The sequence below is a fragment of the Hipposideros armiger genome, unplaced genomic scaffold, assembly GCF_001890085.2.
Source record: "Hipposideros armiger isolate ML-2016 unplaced genomic scaffold, ASM189008v1 scaffold_529, whole genome shotgun sequence".
NCBI lineage: Eukaryota > Metazoa > Chordata > Mammalia > Chiroptera > Hipposideridae > Hipposideros > Hipposideros armiger.
This window is the reverse complement of record NW_017731879.1, coordinates 401,339-423,505: the sequence shown is the minus strand read 5'-3', so window position 1 is coordinate 423,505 and position 22,167 is coordinate 401,339.

Sequence of the window (22,167 nt, the reverse complement as noted above, 5' to 3'; positions counted from 1 at the left end):
ACAATATTATGACCTTGTGTTCACCCCCAGCTCTGCCCTCACTTTCCTAAGCATTCAGCTCTAGAAGGCAGCTGAAGCCGCCCACTGCTGCATGATGCCAGGGCTCAGCCTTTCCATTTCCAGTATGCAGGCAGCCTAACATTGTGCTTGAAATGAAAGCTAGCAAGGAATTAACTAAGGCATCCAAAGTGCTCATCAGACCTGGCAGTTCCTCCGTGAGTTGGTCAATTACTGCCAAATCCTGGCTTCAGGATAGGCTCATAGCAGCCCTACAGGTGGAAACCCATAACTGGCTGATGTATTACTATAACTAAAAACCCAAAAATAAAGTCAGTTTGCAGAATCTCAGAGCTGGATATCCCTGAGTCCCAAGAAGGTGGCATTATTTCTCCTGGGTCACAGACTACAATGCATAGGACTATTTTATATTTCACTATTCTGGTCACATACATACACAAACATCCAGATGGTTCCATGATGATATCCTGAATTATCAAGTACATTGTACATGAGAAAGCCCTGATTTTGAGTTTTGAACTAATGTTTCAGTCTCTATTTGTTCAATAAATACCTGTTGGGTGAATGAGTATTTCTATAAAATAATAATATCAACACCTCTGCATTCCAAAATCCTAAACAAATTGGACTTTTGATTTTATGAGGTCACAGTAAAGTTGGTTTTAATATTTCAAAACCTTGGTTTTAATATTTCTGAACCTTCCATGTTGATGCCCTGTCCTTTCCCCTCTTCCCGACCCCCTCCTCTCATAAGCCTTGTGCTCCTTCTCCTTAAGTCTCTGTAGCTCTTAACATTTGTTACCAAGCACCTTCCTAACATTATTTGCCTTCACAGACCCCATGATTTGAAAATTTTTGTGTGCCAAACTATATTTATTAAGAAATAATCCCTTTTCCAAGATGTAGTGGAATAAAAATGTCACCCAATTCTTTCTCCATCCCTTGAATCGGTGACTTGATTTGATCAGTAAGATATGGTGGAACTGACCTTGTGCAATTTCCAGATAAGACCACAAAAGCCTTGTAGCTTCAACTTGTGCTGTCTTCGAATATTGTGTCACTATAAGAATCCCAGGCTGGCCTGCTGGAGAACCAATGAACAACCTCAGCTAACAAGCAGGCATGAGAGTGAGGCTGTCATAGACCAGCCCCAGTTGACCCTCCAGATGGCCAAAGCCACATGAATGACCCCTGACAAGACTAGTAAAAGCACCACCAAGCTGAGCCCAGACCAAATGGCAGAATCTTGAGAAAATAAATGATTATTGCTTTATGCTACTAAATAAACATTGCACGGAGTGTTATGCAGAGATAATAAATAATAGAGAAATTGTTCCAGGAGTGAGGTACAGTGCAATGACAAACTACAAGAATGGTGTCATCCTTGGGATAAGGAAGACTGAGTCTGGAAAAGCAATGAGAAGGCTGTCAGCAAAGCTTGGAGGAATGGCAGTCTGTTAGCAGAGGCTGGAGAACCAATGAGGAATTTCTTATTTCAGGCTGGATAAAAGGCAAGGCATGTTGTGTATGGTGGAACATGGGGGAAATGTCAATGTCACCCACCTGTGCCAGCTTAGAAAATAGAAAGTGTTAGTGAACTTGTAGCTCTGGGTAAGAACATCTCTACATAGAATGTTGACGGTCAGTTGAATGTTTTTAGCTGAATATTATAAGATACTGCCAAAGAGAGGTGAGTTAAGAAGAAGTCGTTGGGTTTATAAGCAGGATTTAGAAGAAATATGGAGGGCCCAGACCTACTAGGTTGGAAAGTAAAATTCATTAGTTCAAGGACCATGTTGTCCTAATAGACATGCCCATAGTGAGTGCCTTTAGCAATTCCTTATAAATTTCAATGGGCACCTGGCCAATGGAACATTCTGTTACTTTATTGGTTCTTAAGGTGCAGTTCTGGGGTTATGCCTGAGAATTTGCATTTCTATCCTCCTGTTACCCTTTGATGTACTCTAAAGGGCAGTCGCTTATATTCCCAAAATACTATATCATTCACTTTTCCAACTCTCCCTGCAAAATAAAGGACCCCATACATTCTCAGCTGCCAAAACGTTAAGACAGGCTCCTCTTCTCTTCCTAAATCAAGTTATTTGGAATCTTGAGTGAACACAAACACCGCAAACGCAGAACGATAGTCTCCCCGCCTCGACCTGCTTTAATTAATAGAATGTGCTAGAAGGGACATGGTGCAACTTCTGGCCATAAGAGATCTTGTAGCTTCCACTCCTGGTCTCACAGAATGTGGCTGTTGCTGCTGCTGCCATGTAAGAGGCCCAGGCTCACCTGGCCACATACAGGAGAACCAAGGTTCCCTGGCCAGCACTGCCACTGACCAGCAGACATGGGAATGAGGCCATCTTACATCATACAGGTCTAGTTGACCCATTGATGGCCATAGCTGCAATAGTGACCCCAGGTGAGACCATCAGAAGAATCTCCCAGCGGACTTCAGCCCAAATTGCTGAATCACAGGATTCAAATAAACAGTTGAATTTGAGCAAATAGTTGTTATTTATTTGAGCAATAACTAGCTGTCATTTGAGCAAATAAACAATTTTTATTTAAGCAACTAAGTTAATATGTTTTGTTTCATGACCTGTTACCACAGTGGTAATCTATTTTCGGAAAATGCAAAGAACTCTGATATTGTTGTCAGATGGTATATGATTTCACTTAGGCCCAGTTCCCATTCCAGTGGATGCAGGAGACTCAGGGGGCCTTGGAGGGGGCCATCCCTTCACTCTGTACCTCTACTCCCCAAGGTGTTGCTGATGGGAGATTAAGGCATAACCCTCCCCAAGTCTGGAAGTGTGGCATCTGCAGTGATTATCGAACTTCCGAGCATGTGGAAGTAGCCAGGTAAAGCTGTGCTGCTGGAATTTTCATTTACAAGCGAGTCACCCAAGGACCTTGTTAAAATGCAAATTTCCACCAAGGGCCCAGACTTTCTAACAGGTTCCCAGGTGAAGCCAGTGTTTTGGGTCCACAACCAACGTTGGACAGGAAGGATCGGAAGCGGGTGCTCCACCTCCACTGCTTGATGGGATCACCTGCGGAACTTTACAAAGTGCTGATGCCCTATTTCCAGAAATTCTTACTTAATTGGGCTGGAGTGTAGCCTGGGATTGAATTTCTGAAGGTTCCTTGGTGATTCCAGTGTACAGCGCAAGTTGAGGACAACCCCCCACCCCTCAACCCGTCTAGCTCTTGCCGCTTTTGTGCAGACGGAACCCCAACAAAGGAGCTACATTTACTCCTTTTGGTGTAGTTGGAACAAGCCAGAAGGCTACGGGGGGCAGCCAGCTGTAATGGCCAAAGCACACCTCTAAGTGAAGGAAGGGCTCAAAGCACACATGTGCCGGGCGCAGCTGCCCAACGTTGGTTAAGACGCTGGCCCTCTCTCAGCCTGACTCTTCACATGTAAAGAGAATCTTCAGGCCACCTCTGTGGGGGAGTTGGCTGGTTAGGGGTGATGTATGTCAAGTAACCGGCTTGGTGACAGACTCGATTCATAAATAGAGCCGCAAGAGGCCTGAACAACCGGGGGCAGAGAAGTTGAGAGGGGTTGATGGCAGGGGTCAGTGTTTGCCAGGATGAAATATCCAGATGGGAAGAGATCCTTCCTCATACATGCCACGTCCCTTCCATTATCTGCAATCAGTTTAGTGTATTGCTCAGTTCTGCCCTGCCGGGAAGTCAAGAACTGAATGGCTTCATTTTTAAAACTCCCACTGTGGAAAACTAAATATTTTAGAATTTTAAGTCTCCTTTGGAACGGACCTTTTCTGTGTTTTGAGGTGAAAAAAATCTCATTTTACAAAATAATCTTAATTATATAATGGAGTTTGTGGAATAATCTTCACATCAACGGAAAGCTTGGAGACTGTGATTCATTTGTTTATGCTAAAAAGGCAACTTTGTTAACCATTCTTGTGAGGTTTGGCGTTGCTCTACTGCTCATGAAATATTAATGTCTGTCTCTTGACCAAGACAAACAATTTTAGCACTGCGGACCTTACAGACACTAGTTTGGGGTTATTTTGTTTTTGGAGGGGGGTGTATTGTGGTATGTTTACTTGGTGGTGGCCATATCTAACAGAGAGAACAGCAAGGAAAAGAAGATTGAAGGGAACAATGAGATAAAAGATTTTAAACTGGGAGATGGGGTTCCTATACCTAAGCCTCTCCTCCTTCCTCAGTATACAGTCTTTTTCTGCTCTCCCGCCATTCCTTTCTTCCCTCATACCTCTATTTTTTTAGTTACAAAAGTATCAAATACTGCATATATCTAAAAATAAAAAGTGAACATCCCTCTTTCTATCCAATTCCTTGAACAGTGGTTCTCATATTTTAATATGTATAAAAACCACCTAGGGAACCCAGGACCCACCCCTGAAGGTCTGATTTACCAGAACTGGAGAGGGTCTGTGAAGCTTCATGTTAGCAAGTCCCCCACCCGCCCCAGTGATTCTGATGCTAGTGACCACTGAATTCTGCTTTAAGAGAAGCTGCTTCAAGCTAGTGCTGACAGCTGTCAGAAGCTTAGTGTGTGCCTTTTCACACTTATCTATGCATACACAAGCTTGCAGCAATGTATGTGTGCTATGTGACATGGCAAACAAGCACACAGCACACAGACACACAGCCCCAGAACTAGACTACGTATGATATATAGTTCTCCCTGCCTGCCCACGGAGCTGTGAGCCAGGGTTCCCCAGGATCTCTTATAAAACTAGCAATTTATGAGACAAATTAAGAGAAGGTTTAGAACATGCTCATAGATTTTTCTGCAGTACTGGATGGACTTTGTGCCCTCTCTACCTCAGAAAACCTGCCCACACAGAGCCAGATAAAGCCACACCTCATTGCCAGTGACATGCTAGAAGTTTTGGCTGCTCTTTATCTGCAGCTGGCAATCGATAAGGCTTTCTGCTGCCCTACAAATAGCCTTTAACCTATTCCCCATGGTAATTAATATTTGTGGTGAGCAAATACTCTGGTGTGTGTTCTTCGTGCCTTACCTGTCAGAATACTATGATTGGCTCTCTGAGAGGACCAACTCCACTGCCCCAGGGACCAAGTGGAATCGGGGAAAAAGCATAGATCTTGAGGTCAAACAGGCTTCAGTCAGGTCAGCTCTCTTTTGCTGGCTATGTTTATATACTTTGGCAAGTCAATTAACCTTTGTTTTCTCACGTTAAATGTACATAACGTTGCACACCCAGTAATCATTCAGAAAATTCATTCATTCAACAAATATTTACTGAGCTGCTGTTTACTGCATCCTGGTGCCTTGCTTAGCTGACCCTACTTGTCTCTCCCCATAAGCAGTGTTGGACATGGATGGCCCTGGGAGCTGTCAGTGCCACTGTGGGTGAATAAAAGTGACAAACATGCCTGCCTTGATGGAGCTCACATTCTTGTGGCAGCTGTTATTGTTATCATTATTATTTATTTCATGGCTATCTGGCACCATACTGCTGTAAATTGATTTTATCTTTGTGGTGGAAGTAAGCAATAAGGCTGAGTTAGACTAATAGGCAAGGTACCCGGGCAACTTCTCTAGGCACCAGGCTAGAGATGTGCTGAAGCCTTATTGGAATCAATCACACATGGGGGATTGATTAACTCAGGTTTCCATGTCTGACTCTTTAGATAAATGGTTAAACATAAATTTGTCATATACCCACCAAAGTGGTCAATTCCTTCAAATGGAAAGTGAGACAACACTCCTTGAATATGCTCATGTTTCTTAGTTGGGTGAATATTGAAGGTTCTGTCATTGGTATCTTTAGTTGAAGTTGACAACACAGTCAACTGAGGTTCTGAAACCCAATAATACAATGTATAGGGATATTTCCTGAGACTGAGTGGTTTGTTATATTGCATAAATCTTAGACTGTTTAGTATGTATCCAAGAAGCATGTTCAGAAAAATACAAAAAAAAAAAAGCCAAAAGCTAATAAGGACTCCAGAAAAATGGAAAATTTGGGGGCGGGGGGAGGAGGGTAACAAAAGTCAGGAAAAATAATTTTAAAATCTATTTTGAATAAGACTGTGTTATTTCAATTATTAGTGTCTGTGAATGACTAATTGTAATCCAGTCACACATGATTGAAAATCTGAAATGAAAGACCAAATACAGTCAGGTTAGATGTTATGTTATCCTCGATGTATCTAATGAACCCATAGATGGAAAAAAAGATATATATAATTTTTACGAAAATAAAAGCTGTTTTTCTCACTAAATAAATGTGGAATAAATATTAAAAGGATATTGGCTTAAAATGGGGCTAAGTTCATAGCTGACCAGAAACCCTCATGTCCAGGTCCAATCCTGTTGAGTTGAGGTTCTGGGTGCCCTTCCTGGGATAAGGGTCTCAACAGTTGGGGTTAAGGCACTCACTCATTTCTTAAAAATTTAACCCATTGTGCACTTATTTATTAATTAAAATCAAATTTATTGAGTACCTATTCTATAGCAGGTACTAGGAGTGTAAAAATGAGTTTGCCTCACCCCGCTCTCACAGAGCTGACAGGCAAGGGAAGTGAGACATACAGAACAGTGTGGTCTAGCCCAGCTGCATAACTCAGTAAAGGCTGAAGGAAAACTGAGAACAGAGACAGCTCTACCAATGCATTATTTAGTCAGACTGCCCTTTCCACTACCATGAGTCAAGTGTTGTGTTCTGCCAAGCAGAGGAGCTGGCGGGGAGGCCACATTAAGGGAAGGAGGGTGGCAGGCTTATGCTGCCTGGTTCTGTAAAGAGGGCACTGAGATGACAGGGGACTTCCCTCTCCCAGCAGCAATCTTGCTTTAGACCAGGGTTCAGGAAACTTTTTTTGTAAAAGGGTCAGATAAGTAAATACTTTAACCTTTGGGGGGGTCATGCAGTCTTTTGCAACTGCTCGCCTCTGCCTATTGCAGGAAAGAAGCCTCAGGCATAGGTCGCCAAATGGTGTACCTGTGTTCAGGTAGACCAGCATTTATGAAACCAAGCAGTGGGCCAGATCGGCACCCCTGCTATAGACGCCATGAGTGTTACCAAGTAGCTTCACTGCCCACTTTAACAAGCTTGTTTATTTGCTAGTGTGAATGCTGTTGGCTGGCTAAGCTTGTGAAGGAAGGATTTCCTCTATCTCCCAGATTTATGTGCATAACACATATCTCAGTCCTCGTATGCCTGGGCTTTGATTCTGATGTCATCTTCTACTAGCTGTCTAACTTTGGGCAAGGTATGAACACTTGTAAACCTTTCCCTCCTCTGTGAAAAGAGATAAAAATGCCATCTCCTCCTAGTCAGAGGGTGAAGCCTCACATTGGCCACCCTCCTCCTCCCTCCCTTCACCAGCACCCCACACACCTGCTTTCCAGCCTCACTAAGAAATAAGTCTAGGAGATGCTACAATAGTTTCCAGGCCATGAGGCCAAATTCCCAATTGCCCTGGAGCAGCCCTTTATTCAGGAGGAACTTTGTAAATATCAAGAGACTATTTTTCCAAAGCCCTTTTTAAAAAAAATCCCAGGCAAAATAAAAGCACATTGTGCTTCTCAGTGTTTGTTTTTAAGAAGTGTTTTTCCACTGATGTTTTAAATGGAGGGTTTTGTTTCTTCTTTCATTTCTCCCAGTGATTCTTGGAGACAGTCCACATACCGATATTTCACCCTTTACTTGCTTTCCTGGATAAAACTTTCAAGTTCAAGTTCATTGGGCTCAGGAGTTAGCCAAGCATTCAAATAGCTTCTGTCTCCTGTGTCTCAGAATCCACAAGGCGGTCCAAGCTGCATTTTTCCAGGACCAGGACAGGATGCCAGAGTGATGATGTCATGGCCCCAGCAGCCAGCCCCTTCGTTTCCTGTTTCTTTCCTCCTGACAGACTCATGAATCATATCAGCTTTATCATTTGACTCCCAGCTCATTTCCCTGTTCCACAAACTTGGACTTATAGGAGGTGGGAGCCAAGTGCAATGAAAACATGAAGTCCTGAGTTGCTTTTTCCTTGCAAAACTGGAACACATGTTTTCCCGTCTCTAAAGAAAGCACACCATCTGCCTTAACTTGGAGTTTTCTGGCCAAGCACTCTGCTCCCTGGGTCAGACAGTGGTGATCCCATCTGAAAAACTGAACCCTCACTGTGCCACAGACCGCTGAGGTCCCAGCCAAGGTGGCAACGGCGCCCTTGTGTGTGTCCACTTTTGGCATTCACAGAGCATATGCACTATAGGGAAGGCTTTCATGAAGTAACTCCAGCTGAGGATTTCAGATGTTTTTGAATGCAGATGCAATCTGTGGTCATGTTTAACAATCCTCCCTTGCAACATTTCTCCCCTGTGTCTCTCCCTCTGCATCTCAACATCCCTGACCTTGAGTAATAAAAGTATTGACAGGAAAGGGAAAGTATAACAAAAAATTTAGATAGATGAGTTTGAAACTAAAACATCAATGACCTGTAAACATGAGGAGGTCAAAGATGGGTCAGAAGCAAGAGTTATCTAGATACTCAGCTACCTGGAAGGTAAGCTGACTTGCTCACAAACATATATTGCTAAATTTATTGAGCACTTGCTGTGTGACAGGCCCAGCTCTAAAAGTTTTACTTGCATAGCTCATTTCATCTTCAAAATGATAAATGTAATTATTTTCGCCATTTTACAGAAAAGGAAACTGAGGCACTAGAAGATACCTTGCTAAGGTCACAAGGCTAGCAAATGTCAGAGCCTGGGATAACGGTGAGGATTCTGAACATCTGTGGGTATACATGTGCCATGTAATATGAGTATATTATAAATAAGAATATTAGTTTTTAAAATGCATATACACATTTCAGAAATTTCATGTATATTTTAGTGCAATATTTGGTATAATGAGATTTGGAATTTATGTTCTCTAGAGCCACAGTGATGTGGTGTGGAAATATACAACTTAGTACATATACAATGCAAATATACATGTATGCAAATAATATTCCTATCTAACACTCCATGAGTCTCTGTGTCCCAGGCTTGGGTCTGTGTCTCTGGCTGGTTCCAGAATGAACCTCTGTAACTGCAAGTGTTGTGTGTAAAAAGCAAATGAGATGTTTCATCACTAGTTGTGATTCCACATGCTGGTCCTCTTGGGCCACAATGTTACTTTGACCAGGAAATACCAACTATTTTTCTAAAATATTGGTTACGGCAGGCTTGGCCATATTTAATTGGCCTTCCTGCATCTTCTTTGGATAATAGTTATTCTGAAAAAATTGTGACAATTGAATTCTGATTCTCCTAGCACGTGTCTAAGAATTGGAGGCGCTTATTGGCCAGGAGACCTGGAGAGGTCTGACAGGAACTTACTTGAATTCAGGGACTATGAGGCCCCTTCAATTGGCCAATTAGCCACGTGAACCCTGCATTTCATCCTCCCTTTTCATCCACCTTCTGACAGCTGTCCCACATCCTCTTGGGGGAAGCAAGCTGAAGTTAATTTTGGCATTAATTGAGAAACTGCAGATCACAAGTGTATCTTTAATGCTTATCTTTTAGTTGTGTATAAATACACATAACATTAAATTTACCATCTTAACTGTTTTTAATACAGTTCAGTGACATTAAGTATATTTACAGTGTTGTGCAACCATCACCACTATCCATCTCCAGAACTTTTACATCTTCCCAAACTGAAACTCTGTCCCCATTAAATGCGAGTACCTCCTCTTCTCCCCTCCCCCAGCCCCTGACAACCACCATTCTACTTTGTGTCTCTGTATTTGACTAGTCTAGGTACCTCATATAAGTAGAATTATCCAGTATTTGTCTTTTTGTGACTGACATATTTAACTTAGGATAATGTCCTCAAAGCTCATCCATGTTGTAGCAGGTGTCAGAATTTCCTTAATTCTAAAGGCGGAATAATGTTCTATTGCATGTATATACCACATTTTGTTTATCCATTTATCCATTGATGGACACTTGGATTGCTTCCACAGTTCACAGATATTGTGAATAATGTTGCTATGAACATGGGTGAGCACGTATCTCTTTAAGACTCTGTTTTCAATTCTTTCGGTTATATACCCAGAAGTAGAATTGCTAGACCATATGGTAATTCTATGTTTAAGTTTTTGAGGAACCTCCATAATGTTGTGTTAGTTTGTTAAAAGTCTACACAAGACGGGCAGGTGACTTTTCAAATTTCTCTGGTTAAATTTTTAAAATCATAATAAACTTAGGTTTCACAACAAATCGAAGTAACTTACTGATGGGGCGACAGTTTTGACTTTTCTTTCTCATTTATCCACTTCATTGAGAAGTTTTACAAGCTTCCTTCCCTTTAAGCATCCAGTCAAATTAGACTCTGTTATTGGGAGCACATAGTCAGTATTATAATATAAAATAAATAATAGAAGAACACTCTACTAGATTTAAAGATTATAAGCAGCTAAGATTATTGCTTTGCTCTCTGTCCTCCGGGCATTTGTTTACCAAAACTTCACTATAGCCTTTCGTTTTTCCAGTCACTTACTCATTCAACAAATGTGAAGCTCTTGTCATCTGTGTGGGCACCATCAGTCAGCATTCACTGTCTTGTTCTGCAGGTATCTCTGTCCATGTCTTGTTGCTCTAACCCACATGTTGCACACCAAACGCCCCCAGGTATTAGATGGATCTGAGGGCTGATGAGCCATGGAGACTCAGAGAGCCTGTGTCCTATCTAAGGAGCTGCTACTTGTCCTGTGGGAATACAGGTCCAGTTTTCCAAATCTTTCTAATTTACAAGAAAAGCAAGAAATACAGATTTTAATGTGAAATCTCTCAGCTTTTACATGCTAGTTACTTATTTCAGAAAAACAAAAACAAAAAAACACTGCATAGGCCAAATACATTCACAGGTCAAATGCAGGCCATGCGTCACTAACTTTGACCTCTATTCTAGCTGAAACTTTTTCCTGGATCACAAAGGCCATATCTCATGAACATCTTGTTTTCCCCAGGGTGCTATCAAGAGGGGATGAGTGAGGGCTGGCCGAGTGGCGTGATGGTTAAGAGCTGGCTTGGGACGCCAGGGAGCCCCGGTTCAGATCCCACATACAGCTAAGATGCTGAACAACAGCTCAACCTGGAGCTGGGCTGCCATGAGTCGCCGGCGACGGCGTAGGCTGCAGCCCCTGCTGCAGTGGGTTGCCATGGGCTACCGTGTGTAGCCAGCAGCCAGCGTGAGCAGCCAGCAGCCGCTGTGAGTGGCCATCCAGAAACTGGTGACTAATCTGCCTTGCCTGGGAAGAGCATAATGATGGTGCCAACTTGGGCCAGTGAAGCAACGTCCTCCACAACTAGACTGAAGAACAAAAGGACAGCAGCTTGTCTGTTCCCCTTCCCCCAATTCCCCAATAAAAATCTTAAAAAAAAAAAAAAGAAAAAGAGGGGATGAGTGAACCAAGAAACGGAAATAGAGGTAGACTTCCACGAAGCCAATAAAGCTGTAGCTCCTTGGCCTCTTACTTGCCTGGACGTCTTCTCTGGTGCCATCTATTGCTGCTGTGTCTTCCAAAGTAAGAGACTTTCATCACATTGACTAGGACAGCTGTCTCTTTCCATGCTGACTTCCACTGAGTCACACGTCCCCTCATCTCAGGTGGCACTGAACTGGCCAAGTAGATTCTTGGGAAACTGTAAAGGGAAAGCTGATTTGAAGATACATTTAGTTTGAGTGGCAAGGACTTTATTTTTGTGGTTAGCACACATAATGCCCTTGGGCCACACAGACTGCCCTCACTCTGACCAGTGACTAACATAGGGTGAGCAGTCTACAGGACCAATTTGTTGGACCCACCCCAGGGCCCAAGCCCTAGGTTCTACATCATATTTGAGATCCTGCAATTTCCTGCCCAAGACCTGGGTCCTACATGGACCCCTCTGGTGGATGATAAACTTCACTGCTGGTTGTGTATACCTATGCCCAAGAATAGCCATGAGATGGCTGTTTTCACAGAGTATGGGTAGAATGCATGTGGAATGGGTTTCATGTGTGCGAGGCCCCTGAGGTATTGGATGAAGCCTAGGGTGGATAAAGAAAGGATGGGTCTGACCTTCATTGGGATTCTGAATCCAAACCTGGCCTTCCCAGTCATTATGAAAGCACATTTTTCAAGGAAGGAAGAGAGGACATATTTATTTAATAGTTTATTAGCATGATTTATAACAGTTAACTCATAAAACCTTTAGATATTTAGACTTGTGGTATATAGATCTCATTTTTTTTCAAGCCTGGGACCCCACAATATTAGGAGTATAACTAGGTCACAGTTACTTTTGTCCATAGTTGTTTTGGTCACTGCTGCTGTGTAACTATAGCTCCAAAACTTAGTGGCATAAAACAACCATCTTATTATGCTTATGGATTCCGTGGGTAGAAATTCAAACAGAGAACACCTTGTCTCTGCTCCACAATGTCTGGAGCTTCAGCTGAAAAGACCCCATGATACGGTGAGCCATGGAGACTCAGAGCTGGGAGCCAGAATCACTCTGGTGGTTGGTGCTTGCTGTCAGCTGGGCTGTGGATTTTAACACCTAAATGTGGCCCAGGATTCTTCAAAGGATGACAGCCACAGAGGAACTGGACTTCTTACATAGTGGGTCAAGGCTCCAAAGGCAAAAACCCCAGAGAACAAAGTGGTAGCTGCATTTCTTTTTCAAATCTAGTTTTCTGTTGGTTAAAACCAAGTCGCAAGTCCACCTGATTCCAGAGGAGGAGACATAGACCCTCTATTTCAATGGCGAAATGTCAAAGAATTTGGGGGCTATATTTTGAAAGCACCACACAGGTTAAAATATTGTTGTCCACCTGGGTGTTGGAATGGCTTCCAGGAATATATCTAAAGGCAACTCAAAGAAGATTCCAAAGAAATCTGAAATCTCCCAAATTTTTATAGCTCATACATGAAAAAAACTTAATAGAGGTTTTCCTCATATATAAAAAAAAAGTCTAAAAGGTTGTGTCATTATCAGTCATGAATTTCTGAAGCTGAAGCTTTTCTAAAATATCAGTAATAAAAAATTATTTTTGATCAACCATGTTATAGGAAAGACTGAATTATATCTTTCTATATTCTCTTTATAGAAAATATTATGAAATGTTTAAAACATGAAGAGGTAACAAAGAATGTGCTGCCAAAAACAGTGCAGGCATTTTAGGCTGTTACATCATCATATGGCCATCTTTAAGAATATTCAGGACACAAAGTAGTAATTAATCCCAAAGAAGTAAAGACCAGCATGAGCAAGAACAGCCTAGGAAAACTTCATGGAAGATGAAGGAGAAATGGAATTTCAGCAGGTAGGAGAATGGAAGCCGAAGGCAGGGCTGGGTCAGCTGGTAAACCCATATTGTCAGTTACATCTGATATCAGTTCTGATTGGCCCAGTCTCCATGCTGATTGGTCAGCACCTGCCATAGCAGTTGGTAAATATTTTGCATATCATCCCTGTCAGTTAGAGGGAACAATAGTATCAAAGAAACAGAGAAGGAATAATATTGGCTCGTTTATCAAAAGGTAAGGAAATTAGACTGGCTTGGGTCCAGCTGGAGAAGTTATGGGGAGTACAGCTGTTTAATTATAGTAAAACCAATTGTGAACAATATTGAATGTCAACAAAGGAATTCGTACATAGTCCTGTAAGCAGTGGGAAGTAATAAACCTTTCAGTAAAATAATGACCAAATGGAGATTTTTATTGTACTTCAGTAAAATTACTGCAGTAGTTGAATGAGGAAAAACTAGGAAGATCTTTTCAGAAGGTGGTTGTCATAAGCCAGGCATGAATTTATCAGATGATAACGAGGGAAATAGGAATTTAGGCTTGTTTGTGTGTCACTTCTTTTATTCAAGCGCTGTATTATTAGCTTATAATGAATCATGTATTTGAAGACTTTTAGCTCCCCCTTAAAATCCTCTGATCCCATCTCTTTCTAGCCATCGCTGCAGTGAGCAGTTTTATTCAACCAGCTTCATTTCTGGAGCACCCTTTGAGTGCCTTTCCTCACTTGCCGACTCTGGCTTCTCTGATGCAGTCGCTGGCTGGGATATCGAACCACCCTACTGGGCACTCACTAAGAAATGTAGGGTTGCTAACATCCTATGGAGCAATCACCAACCACTGGGGATGTGCGTTGTGGGGTTAATGCTTCCCCTTTTCCCCCACCCCACGGGGACACATTTCATGAAGCTTCCAAAAGTACCTGTGTGGTTAGTCACCTATAAAGATGGCTACCCTCATTGTATTGGCTTTCCTCCTCAGCCTCCTACCTCATATGACACACCCTTCTGCTCCTTATGGCCACATTCCCAAATAAACCACCCAGGCAGAAGCCTTTGTACCACGCTCTTCTTAGGGAAAACCCAGGCTACACTAGAACAGGGCCCTCACTTCTAGTTGTTTGGAAGTCACCATGGTGGAACCTCACATAATTTTCTGCCCCCATTAGGAGTAGCAATATGGCCAATAGCTAAAATCTCCTTTTGACCTTTGAATTTTTAAAAATGTGTTTGTAGAACTAATGCAGTCCCATATACCAAGCAGTGTTTTTAAGCCTGTAGGGACGTAATTTATAGTACTGGAAAGAGTAGAGGATTTAGAGTCATAAGATATAGTTTTGAGCTTTGCACCTATACTAGCTGAATGATCAAGATAAATCACCCAACTCTTCTAATCTTTCGTACCCTATCTGTAAAATAGGGAAGTTAGTAACTCCCAACCTCACAATGTTCATATAAGTATCAAATAGGACACTGTATGTATGGTGGGCACTTGCTAATTTGAGTGTTCGGCTTCCATCTCCCTTCATCCCTGTTTGTTTGTTTGTTTGTATATTCACCTTTCTCTGACGCATCCCATGCTTTTCAATGTCCCCACCACCCTGCTCCTGCTCTAGAGTGGGATCTCATTGAGTAAATCTAAAGAGACCATTTATCGTTTCCTGGATACTATGATTGGAAAAAGCAAGGGAAAATTTGTTATGAGATCTGGGAAAGAAACTCCCTCACTTTTCTGAGAGACCAATCAAAAGAACAATCTCTCTTTGTCCTGGATATGAATGAGACGGCATGTAACTCCTGGAAATTGCTAGACATCCTTTTTTTGACCCTAATGAATATCAGCCTAAAGCAGAAAGGATAATGAGATTACTGAACTTCTGAATCAAGCCACATCCAATGCCCACATAATCTCTTTTCACATAAATGAGTCATTAAATCTTCTGTTTAAGACAGTTTGAGTTAGACTTTCTCTTACCTGGATCAGAAAGACTCCAACTGAAGTACCATATTTCCCCATGTATAAGACGCTCCCATGTATAAGATGCTCCCATGTATAAGATGCACCTCAATTTTGGGGCCCGAAATTTTTTTTAAAAGTATTACATAAAGTTATTGAACTCGTTTTATTCATCATAAAATTCATACAACTCGTCATCACTTGCAGGAAATGCAAGTAAAAAAATCTACAACCACTGTATAAGACGCACCCAGTTTTTAGATCCCAAATTTTTCAAAAAAGGGTGTATCTTATACACGGGGAAATACAGTAATATGTAAACAAGCTTTGTAACATTCAAATCCCTACAAAAACATTAGATGTTGTTATTTGCATTACTACTAGTTAGTAAGAATACCCATGGTCCATGGAGTATGCTGAGAAAAGTTCCTAACTTTTCATTTTTAATTTAGTACCTTCTTTTGGAAAAAAATTAAACCACTGCCTTATAGTATGTTCAGAAACAGATCCCAGTTAGATTGGCTATATACATAAAAAGAAACAAACATTTTTTTAAAACTTACAAGACTGAGTGAGTTTGAAAATATATATTGAAGTCACAAGTCATAAAAGAAAAGATTGTCAGATTTGGCTACATAAAAATACAAAAACTGCTATGTGGCAAAACATACCATAAACAAAAGTAAAATGCAAAGAACAAACTAGGAGGGAGGTATTTGGAGTTTAAATAAGAAATAAAGGGTTGGTATTCTTAATATGTAGAGTTCCTGTAAATTAATAAGAAATTTCAATAGAAAAATAAGTAAAAGGTTTGATCGTGAACTATAAAGAACATAAGAAAAGATGCTGAATTTAAGATTAAAGGAAGTCAAGGGCAATCAGGTGTAAAAAGATTACTAGTAATTATAATAACTAATATAAAATGCCAGGCACTATAAGAATTATCTCACAAAAATGTAGGTATACAAATAATCATTACAGACTTTAAAAAAATGAAAACAATTTAAATGTCAAGCAATAGGAAATTGGTAAATATATTATGATATATTCCTGTACTGAAATGTGTTGAGGCTATTAAAAAGGATCTGATAGACTTTTATGTGTTACAATGGAAAGAGGTATGATGTATTGTTTGAGGTTATTAAAAAATATACAGAATGATCCCATTTACATTAAAATACATATTTACATATACATTTAAAGTCTGGAAGTAAATATCAATTACTAATAATTGTTATTTCTTAGGTGTAGGATTGCATAGAGATTGTTTTATGTAAAGTTTTTACAAAATTCATGTAGTATAAAAATATTTCTATTTTTAAATAATTCAATGAGCACAAATCAGAGAGAAACTCAGGTTGGATAATCTGTGGCCACCTTGATGATGAAATGCATCCCTCTTGTCGGCTTCTGAACACTGATGAAGCGTCTGGCAGATGATAGTGACTGTCATGTTTGGGAAGGGTGAAAGGAAGGGAGAAGGGGCAGCTTTGAGACCTAAACATTCCACCATGCCAAAGCAGTTCATGGAGTAAGGTTGGAGAGCTGGCAAGGACACACGAAAGGGCGTACCAGAGAAGGCTGGGGAATACTAATTCCCCAACCAGGAAACTAGAGTTACCATAGACTCAATGGGTCCACTTGCCTGTGCACACTCAAGTTAAATAAGACATGAGCAGGGGTTTGCAGCAAAGAAAATAAAGGTTTACTTAAGGAAACCTTAAGAAGTTGGGGTCAAGCCCAGAGACACAGGTGAGCCAGTGCTCTCAAAAACCTGGCTCCCGGATGGCCTCTAGTGGCTAGGCTAGATAAGGGGAAAATCATTAATCATGGTTTCTGTGGGAGTTGGGGGTCATGGGCTCTACTGACTGGTCAGGGATAAAGCAGGGAGCAGTTGTTCATGGCTTCAGGTCCTGATGTCAATCATTGCTCTGTTCGGTTTCCAGGGGATGCGGCCCATGGGGCAGTTCTGCTTTCATGTGTCTGGAGCTAAAACATAACTGAGGTCAAGGTGTTACATTTGTTTGACTAAAACCTTATTCTAGCTTGAGTTTGGTTTTTGTATCTCAGTCATGGTTAACAGACCTGAAGCTTTATTCCTAAATGAGTTTGACGCTGACCAGAACCTAAGGCCCTAAGGGCTTAATGATTAAAAGGAGTGGATATACAGTATGTGTACAGGTAGGAGCTCTGGGGAAAGAATGCAAGTGAGTCTGATTTCTATCAGGCTAAAGAAAGCTAGTTGAATTAAAGCAGAATGCACGCTAAAGAACTGAGTTTCATGTGCAGTTTACACTAGTAATGGGAAAAAATCACAATCAGCTCCAGGTGGATGTAGGGATTAGTTTTTTACATTCACTCTCCTAAAGTAAGCTCCTATGTAAAGTGTTCAGAATTGCTTGAAAAGTATGAGAAGTTTCTGGTTGTGAAGGCCAGAGGCAGCCCCAGCTCCTCTGCTGCCAAATAGGAGTTCCTTATACCTAATCCTTCCCAGCCATTTGGATTTGCTTTTGGACTAACTAGACAAAACATCAGCCGAGCTACGACCAGCCAAAGTCTGATATGACCCTATGAGCTAATGTCTTTGGCTGAGGTGACACCTCCCCATCCCTACTCCTGGGAACTGGAGTTTGGAGTTCTAGGTAACAAGCAGCAAGGGGGAATTATGCAAACAAAGAAGGTTAAGGCTCCCATGGTCCATGTCTTGTGATTAATTTAGATGAATTATGAGAAAGCACTCTTGATTGAATCCTAGACCTGTATACCTCAAAAAGATCAGACAATTCAGTTTGTAATTTTTTATCAGATGAGAAAACTGAAGCTTAGAGAAGTTATGTGACTTCCCCCAAGGTCATACCAAACTGTAGAGCCCTTGTGAGAACCCAGCCCTCCTGACGTGGCATGATTTCCACTTTGTCATTCTACATCTTTGGCTAACACATTTCCAGCTGCAGGGTTTCAGAGTTTCAGGGGTTTGAAAAGAGTGATCTCTTACACCTTCATTCTAAATAGAGAATTGAAAATAAAGATGTAGCCCTGAACATTTCTACTGTAATGCTCAGTGTTGTTAATATCAGTAGTGTCTCAATGTCATATAACCAATTGACATTTGTTCGTTCATTCATTCATTCATTTATTCGTTCATCAAAAATCTGTTGAGCATACACAATATGCCAGGCCCTGAAACAGGAGAAATGAAAACACACAGCAGTAGATAACCTAGCAATAATTTTAAGCCATACATCCCTATCCAGTCAATCTGGTCCTGCCCATTAGATTCCTGGCCCTTGGTCTTGACAACCATTGTACAGAGGATTAGTATTACACATCACTGCAAAACACAGTTTTCTGAAGACACTCGGCAACAGTCACTTGCAATCAGCCCTTGGATGCAGCCCTGGTGGATGGTGGTCTGATAGGAATCTCAGAAAGCCAGGAAGTGTAGAAGCTTTCACCTCTTATATTTCCTCTCCTTGGAATCTTTGCATCCTTTATAACACTCATGGTAAGTCCTGCCAGGTAGGAGACGCTGCATCATCAATTAGATACCAAAACCCAGTCCTAACCCCTGGGACAATTATTCCACTGACTCAGCAAAGATCCCAGCTAATTAATTTTGGCAACAAATAAAGCATGGCTATATGTTAGTAGATTCGCAAACTACCACATTTTATGAACAGTGTGTTTGTGAATGGGCTTCCCTAGTGTCAGAATGGCAACCTGTGCATGTCTTGAGGAGATGCATGGGGAACCCCCAAGGCAGGCTACCCCTGATCCTGACTACTGACATCACTGATTGCTCATTGTGTTGTCAGTGTCTCCATATGTGCCAAGGAGTCTGAGTCTACTGAGACTGCATACTGAAGCCAGCGACAGAGGTAAGCATCCTGTGTGCTGTCCTCTCATTTGTTTTCTGCAGTCCCTGAAATTGACATCAACATACTGTCTACCATAGAGTCACTTTGTAATGAGAAGGTACAAACTGATTTTTTTTAAATCTGATTTGTTTAGAATAGCTTCTTTTCTGGGTAGACCTCTGACTTTCTTTTTCTTTGACGTTTCTATGGCACTTTTTTTCTATGGGCATGAGTTCCTTGCCACCCCTTTCTCACCTATTTTCTATTGTGTCCTTTTGTGTCTCTGGTGATACTTCTAAAAGCTGTGTTTCAGGTGATGCTTTGCAATCCCATCAAAAGGTGGACACCTTTTGAAAGAGAAAGAATGTCAAAGCTTCCTCTCTTATGTGCTCTTTACCTACCAAGAGCCCTATTTACCTCCGCCTGTAGCCACCTAAATACAGGCTAAAATTCCCCATACTATTTTTGAGAAAACTGTAAAGGACATAAAAATATACTATTACATATGACATTTCCCATAGGTTTCTCAAAAACACCCATTATCAACTTAAGGAAGTTTCCTTCTAGGTCTAGTTTGCTAATGTTTTTGAGTTTCATGTGCAGGCATGAAACTTCTGAATTCAGTTTGCTAATATTTGGGATTTTTGCCACTATATTTATAATTAAGATTGGTATATAATTCCTTGCATTTTTCTTATCTGGTTTAAATACTAACAACCTCCATAATACCCTCTTCTTCACATGAGTTGGCCAGACATTTTAGACTATTGTAGAGAAGAAAATTAAATCTTCATCCACCATAAGAAGAAGCCAATAGATAAAGTAAAATTAATTAGTCACCAAATAGCAATATAAGAATTATTGAAAAATAAGAAGGTACGTAATGAGAAGGAACATCTGAAAGGATTGAAAGTGCTTGCCTCTAGAAAAATATAGTGATTAAACCAGAAACTGCTTGCTTTTGTTTGTTAAAAGAATCCTTTTAGTATTACTTTCTTTAAAAACCATACATGTGTGTTACTTGGATAAAAACCAGAGAAAAAACATTTAGATCTCACAAAACTCAGAGACATTTATGCTTCAGAATCTATTTTGAAATCTGTGACATCTTGTGTTAGGTGTTTGTGGTTTTTTTTCCACTGAACACATATGGAAACTATGGGTTGCTTTTTTCATCTAGTATGTTTTGCACTCTCCTGTTTCTGAACACATGAAGGTTCTTCCTCTGACCCTGATGCATGTCCAAGTATTGGATTTCTCCCAAGCAAAGGTTGGAAGACATTTTAAAGCCCCTCCATTAGAAAGCACTCAATAAATTTATTTTATAACATTTATTTTTAAATGTCCTGTGAAGTATTTCTGAACTGGTGAGAGAATTCTGTAGAGGTCATGTGCTGATTGGTCAGGGTGTTTGTTTGGGGTTTTAGTTTTGTTCTGTTCTGTTGTTTTTTGGCATCTGAGTAAGAGGTCCTCTAGCTTTGCTTGGACAACCAGTTCAGAATACAGTGATGGCTGTTGGAGGGATCCTTGAGTGATGATGCTATCAGCAGACACACCCCAGGCCCAAACTGGACTAACTGAGTAGGGCCAGCCCTTTATAATAGACACTGGTCCACCATCAGCTATTCATATCAAGGCTGATGCTGGAAAGGACAGTATATTTGCCACTTACAGGATTATTATTTTTAATCATAATTCAGACTAGTGGAAGATAAGTTGAAAACCAGTCATAACAAAAGTTGTTCTTTTTTTATTTGTTGTTTGCAATGAAAACTGAGGTATTTTTCCTATTAAAATAGTTAAAGAATTAGCTTTTTAGTTTTGTGGGATTTTAAAAATTACTGCCATTTGTTTTGCATATTTGTTTTACCTTGTAACTAAGCCTGGAGGAAGTTACATTTTCTCAAAATTAAAGTTTGTCTATTTAATCAGGATTTCAAATTCACTGGAGGAGACTGCTGCTTCCTCACTTCTTTTGTTGTTGTTATTTATAAAGTTATAAGAGTTTAAAGCAGTAGCTTTAGCTTGGTGGGGTACTTTTCACGAGAACTGAGGCCACAAGTAGTTACCCTCTTGGAACTTGCAGGGAAATTCTTAAAATCAGGATTTCAGGCTCATAGAATAAATCGGCTTCCTTCTGTTATTTGTTTTTCTTGTTAACCTTTCTGAAGAGTTTCAGACTAACCTTTTTAATTCTGAAGGCTGGCTGGCTATGGTATTGGAGACTGTGATTGAGTTAAGGGGATAAATGCTAAATAATAGGAAGAGGGATGATGAGGTTTGGGGGAGTATATTGACATTCAGGTTCTGATTAGATTAGAGAAAGAACAATTACAGTAGATGTGGCCGTACTGTGCTTGATTGGATTAAAGTGTGGTAGGTTGGATTATCTAACGGAAAAAGCAATCTGATTTATGTTACGCCTAATAATCACGGGTGGAGACTGGAGAGAAGAGGATATTGGTAACTTTGTGCATCTGTGGGTGTTAGTGGCAGTGGAGGGTGCTAGAGGCTTTCTGTAGGAGATGACATTTGAGCTGATCTTGACGGCTGTCACAGTGGAGAGCAGGACTTTCTAGGAAGAGTATATCTGAAGGTAACAGTTATAAAAGGATATCTTCTATTCAGGACAGTGAAAAGTTCAGGGTGGCTGCTGCATGGTGTGGGTGTTGAGAAATGGGTGGGTGTGGGTTCCATTATTAGAGACCATGTAGGAAAAACAAAGGATTCCCATTTGATCATAAAAGGGAGAGCTGGAGATTTTCAGGTAGAAGGGTAACATTATCAGGTTTATTTCTTATAAGGGTTACTGAGGATATTGTATAGAAGATAGGCAAGAATGAGATATAACGATGGGGCACCTATGAGGAGGCTTTAGGTGAAAACAAACCAAAAAAAGCACAATTCCTGAATTAAGGCAAGTGGTGGGAAAGGGGAGATGAAGGGCAGTAGTCCAGGAAAAAAAACAAAACAAACCAAAAAAAAACCTAAATTCTTTTTCAGCCAATTTGGTGAGTGGTAACATCAC